This window comes from Capsicum annuum, unplaced genomic scaffold (genome assembly GCF_002878395.1).
Source record: "Capsicum annuum cultivar UCD-10X-F1 unplaced genomic scaffold, UCD10Xv1.1 ctg1490, whole genome shotgun sequence".
Classification (NCBI taxonomy): domain Eukaryota; kingdom Viridiplantae; phylum Streptophyta; class Magnoliopsida; order Solanales; family Solanaceae; genus Capsicum; species Capsicum annuum.
Genome location: NW_025820315.1, coordinates 1,068,322 through 1,077,158, shown reverse-complemented (window position 1 = coordinate 1,077,158; position 8,837 = coordinate 1,068,322).

Genomic DNA, 8,837 nt, shown 5'->3' with positions numbered 1-8,837 from the left:
CTTTAGGGAATGGACCAGATCCAGTGGGACGAGCTTCATGATTTTTCATTAACAAAGTATTATTCTGTTCTACCACAAGTAGGCATGTAATCAATTCTGAATATTTCTTAAATCCCTTTTCATGATATTGTTGTTGTAGCAATACATTAGAAGCATGAAAAGTGGAAAAAGTTTTCTCGAGTAAGTCCTCATCAGTGATGGTTTATCCGCATAATCTTAATATTGAACTTACTTTATGAATAGCAGAATTATACTCAACCACAGTTTTAAAATCTTAAAACCGAAGGTATATCCAGTTATATTTAATTTTTGGTAATACCATCAATTTTAGGTGGTGATATCAATCCTTCAAGTTAGTCCACAATTCGAGTGGATCTTTCACAGTTAAATATTCAGTTTTTAATCCTTCGTGGAGGTGATGACGAAGAAAAATCATGGCTTTCACTTTATCTTGACAAGATGTGTTATTTTCTTGGTTGATAGTATCCCTAAAACCTCTAGAGTCAATGTGAATTTCAGCATCAAGGACCCATGATAAATAATTCTTTCCGGTAATATCCAGTGCCACAAACTCAAGTTTTGATAAATTTAACATACTGAAACTGTCATAAAAAGATTAATAAGTTAGATATAATGATATTTTCAAAATAAGATAACCATCTCAAATAAATTTAAATAGAATCATATATTGTTAATAGATTATTATCAAAAAGGTTGTTTCCTTTAGCAATTTATATTGGTATGTGTGTGTGTAGAGTCTAGAAATAAATAGTTACATAATAAATACGTACCTTATAAGGGATCTTATGCTAATGATGTGTTGTAAATAAATATTCTGAAATATACTAAAACAAAAGGGGAGATGAGAGAGACCTATAGATTAAGAGAAGATTTTATTTTCTTCTACTTTTGTGTGTGTTTACAATAGAGTAAGGATTGCATTTTATAGACATTAGTATGTCTAATAGGTGTAGTATGTGAATGATATACACACGAGTAATAACTTCATTACATACTCTAATATTATGTGTAGGAGGTGTAGTATGTGAAGTATGGTATGTGAACATCCACAAAATAAGTAAATTATTTACAATACTTACTACATTATAAAGTCTTGCTACATTATAAAGTTTCCAAAGTCATAATTGTGACTTCTAAAATGGAGCTATTACAATTACATAATTTAATATATTCTTGTTCAATATGTCCTTAATAACCATTAATAAAAAATAACCTTTAAATTTATACAAACTTTTAAAAGTTAAATTCAAATGAATCATAATAGAAATAAACATGAAAGAATTCTAAGCCCCAAAAGACACTTATATTGGTAGCTCGAATGTAACACCTACAAATATTTTCTTATAATCCAGATTATTCTTCTTAATTGTATTCATCAAAATATTTTTTCCGTTATCATTTTTAGTGAATGGATTAGTTGAAATAATTTGATAACTTAGAGGAAATTATGAAGATGACAACAAAAAGGAAGAAGAAGAATAAGAATAGAAGTGACTATCATAATGCATCAAACACATCTTTAAATAGAGGTATAAAATACTCCTTTCTCCTTGTCCCTTTTCCTCTATATGCTCACCACCGACGACAATATTCTTTCATACTAACTATGAACACGTAAGAGTTAGCATAACAAAATTTTATAACTTCAAATCTAACTAAATGACAGATTAAATAAAGAAACCTGATATAGAGATGTTTTCGTGTGGCTAATATAAATTTCATGTCTACTCCATACAATAATCTATAATTTTGAAATGTTAATCAAATAATGAACAAAGAAATTGTGTACTGTTCAATTTTCCGCAGAGGTCGTTTGTTCGCCGTTAAGAAAAAAATTAAAGTAAATATTTTATAGAATACAACACAAGAAAATCAAGTAGAACTTACAAACCGAAATAAATTATAACTCACTAAAAATAAGTAAATAAGAACAATACAAAAAATTTAAAAACTTCAATATTTAATAGGATGCATAGATCAATTGTGACTCTTAATCAAAAATTACTACTCCTAGTAATATATAAAGTCCTTTATGCATGAGTCATTTTACGATGATAGAATTGTAAAAAAAAAAAAAACTCTCAGCTTTTTTATCTCTAATTTGGCTATGTGACAGAACCAGATACTATTTTCGATAGACATATACGTATGTAAGTTTCATAGGATTAACTATACGAAATTAGTTTAAGAGAGTCTTACAGTTGATGCTGAAGGTAAGCTGTAAATTTTCTACCAAAAGAGAAAATACATTGAAAGAAAAAACAAGAGAAATTAAATGATAATAATAAATGCAAGAAAAAGACTTGAATCAAAATCGTCAAATTAAGAGAAAAATATACATAGAAGTAAAAAAGGCATATATTTTTGTAAAGTTTGACCCAAAATATACTCCTTGAATGTGTTTCTAATTAATATAAGGTAAAATTCGAATTGATTTAGAAGTATTAAATGTTATTTTATTTAATTTTGATAGACTTTAATTATATAAGAAAATCTAATCAAAAGCATATATATGCAAGAGTCTTATCTCCCAAATCCAAATCAAATATGAATTGAATTTTTCTTGTTGTTTTTTATTTAAGGTTTATATTTTATTATTATAAAAATAGTGAAAAAACGATTTTGTCTAAAGTAGAAACTTTTAATGAAGGACAAAAAGTTCAACACTTTTCTAAGGATCTTCACACTTTTAATATTATATATATATATATATATATATATATATATATATATATATATATAATCTTTTTAAAAAAGAACCACCTTCTTCATCTTCTTCGTACCCCCAACCCCATTTCTTCATCTTCTTCATACACCCCCCACCCGTTTCTTCATCTTCTTTGTATCCCCCCTACCCGTTTCTTTATCTTCTTCGTAACCCCTCATCTTTTTCATATCGCCCCACCCCTCTTTTCCTTTCCTCTCTTTCTCAACCAAAGTTCAAAAAATATCATTGGATCCAACTAATTTCAAAATAATTATTCCTACCCCGCTTTATCTCCTTCACAATTTCAAATCCTTTAGTTGATCTCCATTACTTCAGTTCTTCTCAACTTCGTATCGCCATTTTTTATTTTCATATTTATTCAAAAATCTCGCAAATTGCAGCTATGTTAGTTCCCATTAACTGAAAATTCGATTGGTATTTTTCTATCGAACAAGGTTGTAACACCCCGCAAAAATCGTTCATGCGTTAGCTCGTGGTAATATGCTCTTAGAGTTAAATGACTAGAATTGTGTCAAAAAAACTTAGTCTCATTTTTGACTTTCAAAGTGAGTAAAGTTTAAACCATATATAATTTTGCTAATTTCGATTTTTTATCATGTGGAAAATTGAATGAGCTTTCTGTTGTTATAAGATTCACCCAAATCCGATACTCGGACAAGAAGTTATGGCTAATTTAAGTTCTAGTCGTAAAACACCGTCATTTTGGTGTTTGGCGTGTCGCGGAGGGGGCCTATTTAGAAATTGTCAAATTCCAGTAGCATAGCACGATTGTGATGCGTCGCGCTAAAGTTTCAGGTTCCAACCAGTGGGACAATGCGATGGCTCCGCATCGCGGTGACCTTAAGAATCCCATTCGTTAATTTCCAGTGAGCCACCGTGATTGTGGAGCGTTACGGTGACCCATGAAATTGGGCTCCTAGTTATATTTTTATTTTATCTCATTAAGAGTATATTGGGTATTTTCCACCTCCTTATCAACCTAAACACGGGATTTAATCCAAAAGACACCAGAATACATTCACAATCATCCAAATTCCTCAAGAACACTCTCTAGGATTTCAAACTAAAAACCCAAATAACTCAAGATTTAACCATGGGTTTTCAAGATTGATTGAAGATTTGGAATCCCCAAATCATAAACTTCAAGAATCACCCATCAAATTTCTAAATTGAGGTATGTGGGGTTTATCCTAAAAATGCATGGGCTTGTTGAAACACTCAATTATGATTTAAAGATTATAAAGCATGAATTTGTTAAAGTGGTTTGAAATCCATGATTTTTATTATGCTTTATGCATGTTATTGATATTGTTGTTTTGACCTTTAGGCCTCATGCCCTTAAATTGATTTACAAGTATATGTATATGTATGAAATTGAAATTTAAAATTTGTTTGAGAGCACAGATTATGAAGTCCTTCTCTAGTGATAAATTCAAGTTTATGATCTTATTGTGAATAATTTGAAATGCATGATTTATGATTTTGAAACCGATTTTCTCAATACCTTAGTATTTGAGCATGATTTAGAGATGATGAGAGGGAGCTTCTTGATATAATTACACCCTTGTTTTAAATGTGAAAGAGTTGCATGTGATTGAGAAATTTGACATGACCACCTTGTATTTTTGAAATGCTTGACAAAGAGAGTGCCTTGCATGTGTTTACATGAGGTTTGAGAAAGAGTTTATTTGAATTGATTTATTGATATGGTGGCCCCAAACTTATGTTTTGAAAACAGAGATTATTATATGCTATTAATGACTCAGAGACGTGACTTGCAAGTCAATAGTATGACGATACCATAAACATGTATGCCATAACAACGTGTGTTTTCAGAATATGTTTTCAGAGAATACATGCTTTAAAAGTTAAAAATGGGCTTAAAGAGAGTTAGGTGGTTACCTGAAAAGGGCTTTAGTTCAAGTAACTCTTAGCCTAAAATAGTGATTTATTGATCCGGGTATATTATTTTACGCTGGCGACGGCTGTGTTGCGTAGAAGAGTTAGAGACTCCAACCCTTGCGGCATACTTGGGTTGGAGGCTTCCCTACCAAGTCAATGGTGGATTCCATATAGACCGTGGAATTTCAAAGTTGTAGGGTATACCACCTAGCGCAGAAGTAAAACGACAAGTATCACAGAGTTAAGATGATTTTACAGAGTCTTTCGAAAATGCCCATGAGATTTCTTACTATCTGATATGTTTATGAACTGTTTTAAATTGCTCTCATATATGTTGAATATAAACTAGTATTTTGGATTTTCTCTGTGTACCAGTACATCTGTATTGACCCCCTACCTCCCAGGTTTGGAGGCTCAGTCCAAGGGTCCAGCTAATCAGTAGAGTATTCCAGAGAGAAGTGATCCGTTCAGTAGTGAGCCTTCTTTGTTCCAGAAGTCCTGTTATTTCAGATTATGTTATTCCGTTGGTTTGGTCTACTGGGGGCCTTATCCCAATTTTCAGAACAGTTTTGAGATGTAGTAGAGATTTTGCAGACTGAGTCTGATCTTATTCAGATATTTTGAATTGTAACTTTCATTCTCATGTCTTAAAACTTAGAGTTAATGACCATGTTTTCGTATCAGATTGTATTTTCGCATATTCTCTTATTATATGAATATTGTGCATGACTACCAGCTAGAGTAGGACATTTGGGCCTTTAAGGTTTGGGATGTTTGTCACGGTTAAGCCTAGTTCGAGTCATGAAAAAGTTGGTATCAGAGCACGATTCACGGTCCCAGGGTGTCTGTGAAATTGCATCGGGTAGAATCTTGTTTATAGGTATGTAGCATGCCACACTTATAAACAGAAGGCTACTAGGTACTTAGGAATGTTTCTCTTCTTTGTGGTTTAGTTTGTGCTTCAGAGTCTGAGTTGTCCTTAATCGATGATCTCTTCTGTTTCAAAAAAATAATCATGCCTCCCCATCGTACTATCGATCAGAATGCACAGACAGATGAGGTCCATCCCACTCATGGGATGAGGACCCGAAATAGAGCTCAGACTCCGAAGATTGATGTTACTCTGGGAGTCCCACCTACTCAGACCAGCCTACTTAAGGCACCCAGAGTTTCCTGAATGGGGACTAACCGTACTCAGCCTTGTGAGAGAGAGGTATCTAATGCAAAATTCAGACAGTCCATTCACATGCTTGCCTAGTTGGTAGCCACACAACAACTGTTACGTCTGAGGCTACAAGAGTGGGCCAGTTCATGAGGATGAACTCGCCCAAGTTTACTGGTACCAAGATAGAAGAGAATCCACAGGAGTTTGTGAACGAGATAGAGAAGATCTTTAAGGTGATGCATGTAGATGAGGTAGAGGGGGTTGAGTTAGTGACTTACCATCTCAAGGATGTAGCGAACCAATGGTATAATTAGTGGGAAGATTCAAAGAGTGAGCATGCTGAGCCCATAGTTTGGGCTGAGTTCGTGGAAGCCTTTCTTGATCGATTCATTCCTCTTGAGCTGAGAGAGGCCCAAGCCAAAGAGTTTATGAATCTAAAGCAGGGTAAGATGAGTGTCCAGGGGTACACTCTGAGTTTCAACCAACTAGCCCGTTATGCTCCAAAGATGACTAGTAACATGAGAGCCCGAACGAGGAAATTTACATCCAGCCTTTTAGATGACTTAGTGATTGAATGTTAGAGAGCAATGTAGAACTGGGACATGGATTTTGCCAGGCTATCAGTCCACATGCAACAAGTTGAGAAAAAGAAAAAGAAAATCACTGAATCTAGAGAGAAGTACAGATAAGCAAAGAGATCCAAAATAGTAGACCAGAGCTACAGTCAGCAGCAGAGTGGGAATTGGGGTAACAAATAGCAGAAGAAAAAGGAATTCAGGTAATGCACAGTCTGCAGCCAATGCCCCGGTGACCAGACTCCCGGTCGGACAGCGCACTTAGGATTTTTAGTATCGGCAGGGGCCGAGGATGCAGGGTTCACAGTCTCAAGAAAGTGTAGCTCAGACCTCTCGAACATACCCGCGCTGTGAAAAATATGAGAGAAATCATCCAGGGAGATGTCAGTTTGGTGCCATGGTATGTTATTCATGTGGCCAACCAGACCATATCTAGAGAGAATGTCTGGCAGCAAAGGGTGATGTTGGTAGAGTCAAGTCACACGCTAATTCTTCTGCACTACCATCGCCTCAGAAGGGTGCCACTTCAGCCGCCGAAAATGGTCGCAACCAGTTGTATACCTTGACCAACCGCTAAGAGGCAGAGGCCTCACTGGATATAGTTACTAGTACATTGCAAACCTTTTCCCATGATGTTTAGATGTTACTTGATACCGGGTCTACCCTGTCTTATGTGACCCCTTATGTGGCTGTTGGTTTTGGGTTTGAACCCAATGTAATAGCCGAACCTTTTTCTATTTCTACTTTGGTGGGACACTCTATTGTGGCTAGGAGGGTGTATAAAAATTGTATAGTGACTATTTGTGGGCGGGATACTGTGGAAGACCTCATAGACTTAGACATAGTTGATTTTGATGCTATCTTAGGGATGGATTGGCTTCATTCGTGCTATGTCACGCTAAATTGTAGAACCCGAAAGGTTACTTTCTCTTTCCCGAATGAACCGGCAATAGAATGGGAGGGACATTCTTTAGCACCTAGAGGGAAGTTTATCTTTTGTCTCAGAGCCCGTAAACTCATTTCTAAGGGATGCTTGTATCATATTATTCGGGTTAAAGATTTAAATACCGAAAGCCCTTCTCTTCGGTCCGTCCCTATGGTGAATGAGTTCTCAGAAGTTTTTCCAGATGATCTCCCAGGAATACCACCTGATAGGGCGATAGATTTTGGTATTGATTTATTGCAAGATATCCGTCCCATCTCTATTCCTCCATATAGAATGGCTTCTGCAGAGTTGAAAGAGCAGCTAGCAGATCTTCTAAATAAAGGTTTTATCCGTCCTAGTATTTTTCCTTGGGGTGCACCTGTACTCTTCATGAGAAAGAAAGATAGTTCCCTGTGTATGTGTATAGATTACCGTCAGCTGAATAAGGTCACTGTTAAAAATAAATATCATCTTCCAAGAATTGATGATCTTTTTGACCAGCTTCAGGGTGCTAATTATTTTTCAAAAATAGACCTTCGTTCGGGATACCATCAGTTGAAGGTTAGAGAGTCAGATATTCCCACAATAGTTTTTCGAACCCGATATCGTCATTATGAATTCTTAGTCATGCCCTTTGGGTTGACTAACACCCTTGCGCCTTTCATGGACCTTATGAATAGGGTATTCCATCAGTTTCTAGATCTGTTTATTATAGTTTTCATTGATGATATTCTAATTTATTCCAAGAGTGAGAAGGACCATGCCAATCACCTCCGAATCATCCTTCAGACTCTCAAAGATCATGAGTTGTATGCAAAATTTTCCAAGTGTGAATTCTGGATTAATTCTATTTCTTTCTTGGGGTATATCGTGCCTAGTGATAGGATTAAGGTTGATCTCCAGAAGATTAAGGCAGTGATAAAATAGCCCAGACCCACAACTCCAACCGATATTTGAAGCTTCTTGGGTTTGGCAGGGTATTACAGAAGATTTGTAGAGAGTTTTTCTTCCATTTCTACACCACTTACTAAGTTGACTCAGAAAAAGGTAAAATTCGTGTGGTCTGACTCCTGTGAGAATTGTTTTGAGAAGTTAAAAGATAAGTTGATAACTGCTCCTATTTTGACTCTTCTGGAAGGTATGAAAGGGTTTGTTGTGTACTGTGATGCATCCCATGTGGGACTTGGGCGTGTACTTATGCAGCATGGTAAAGTAGTGGCTTATGCGTCTAGGCAATTAAAAGTTCATGAGCAAAATTACCCCACCCATGACTTGGAGTTAGCGGTTGTGGTGTTTGCACTCAAAATCTGGCGGTATTATCTCTATGGGGTACATATTGATATATTTACTGAACATAAAAGTTTGCAGTATGTTTTCTCGCAGAAAGAATTGAACCTTAGGCAATGGTGTTGGTTGGAACTTTTAAAAGATTATGACATAAGCCTGCACTACCATCCGGGCAAGGCAAATGTGGTAGCCGAGGCCCTCAGTAGGTTATCTATGGGCAGTCTTTCGCATGTT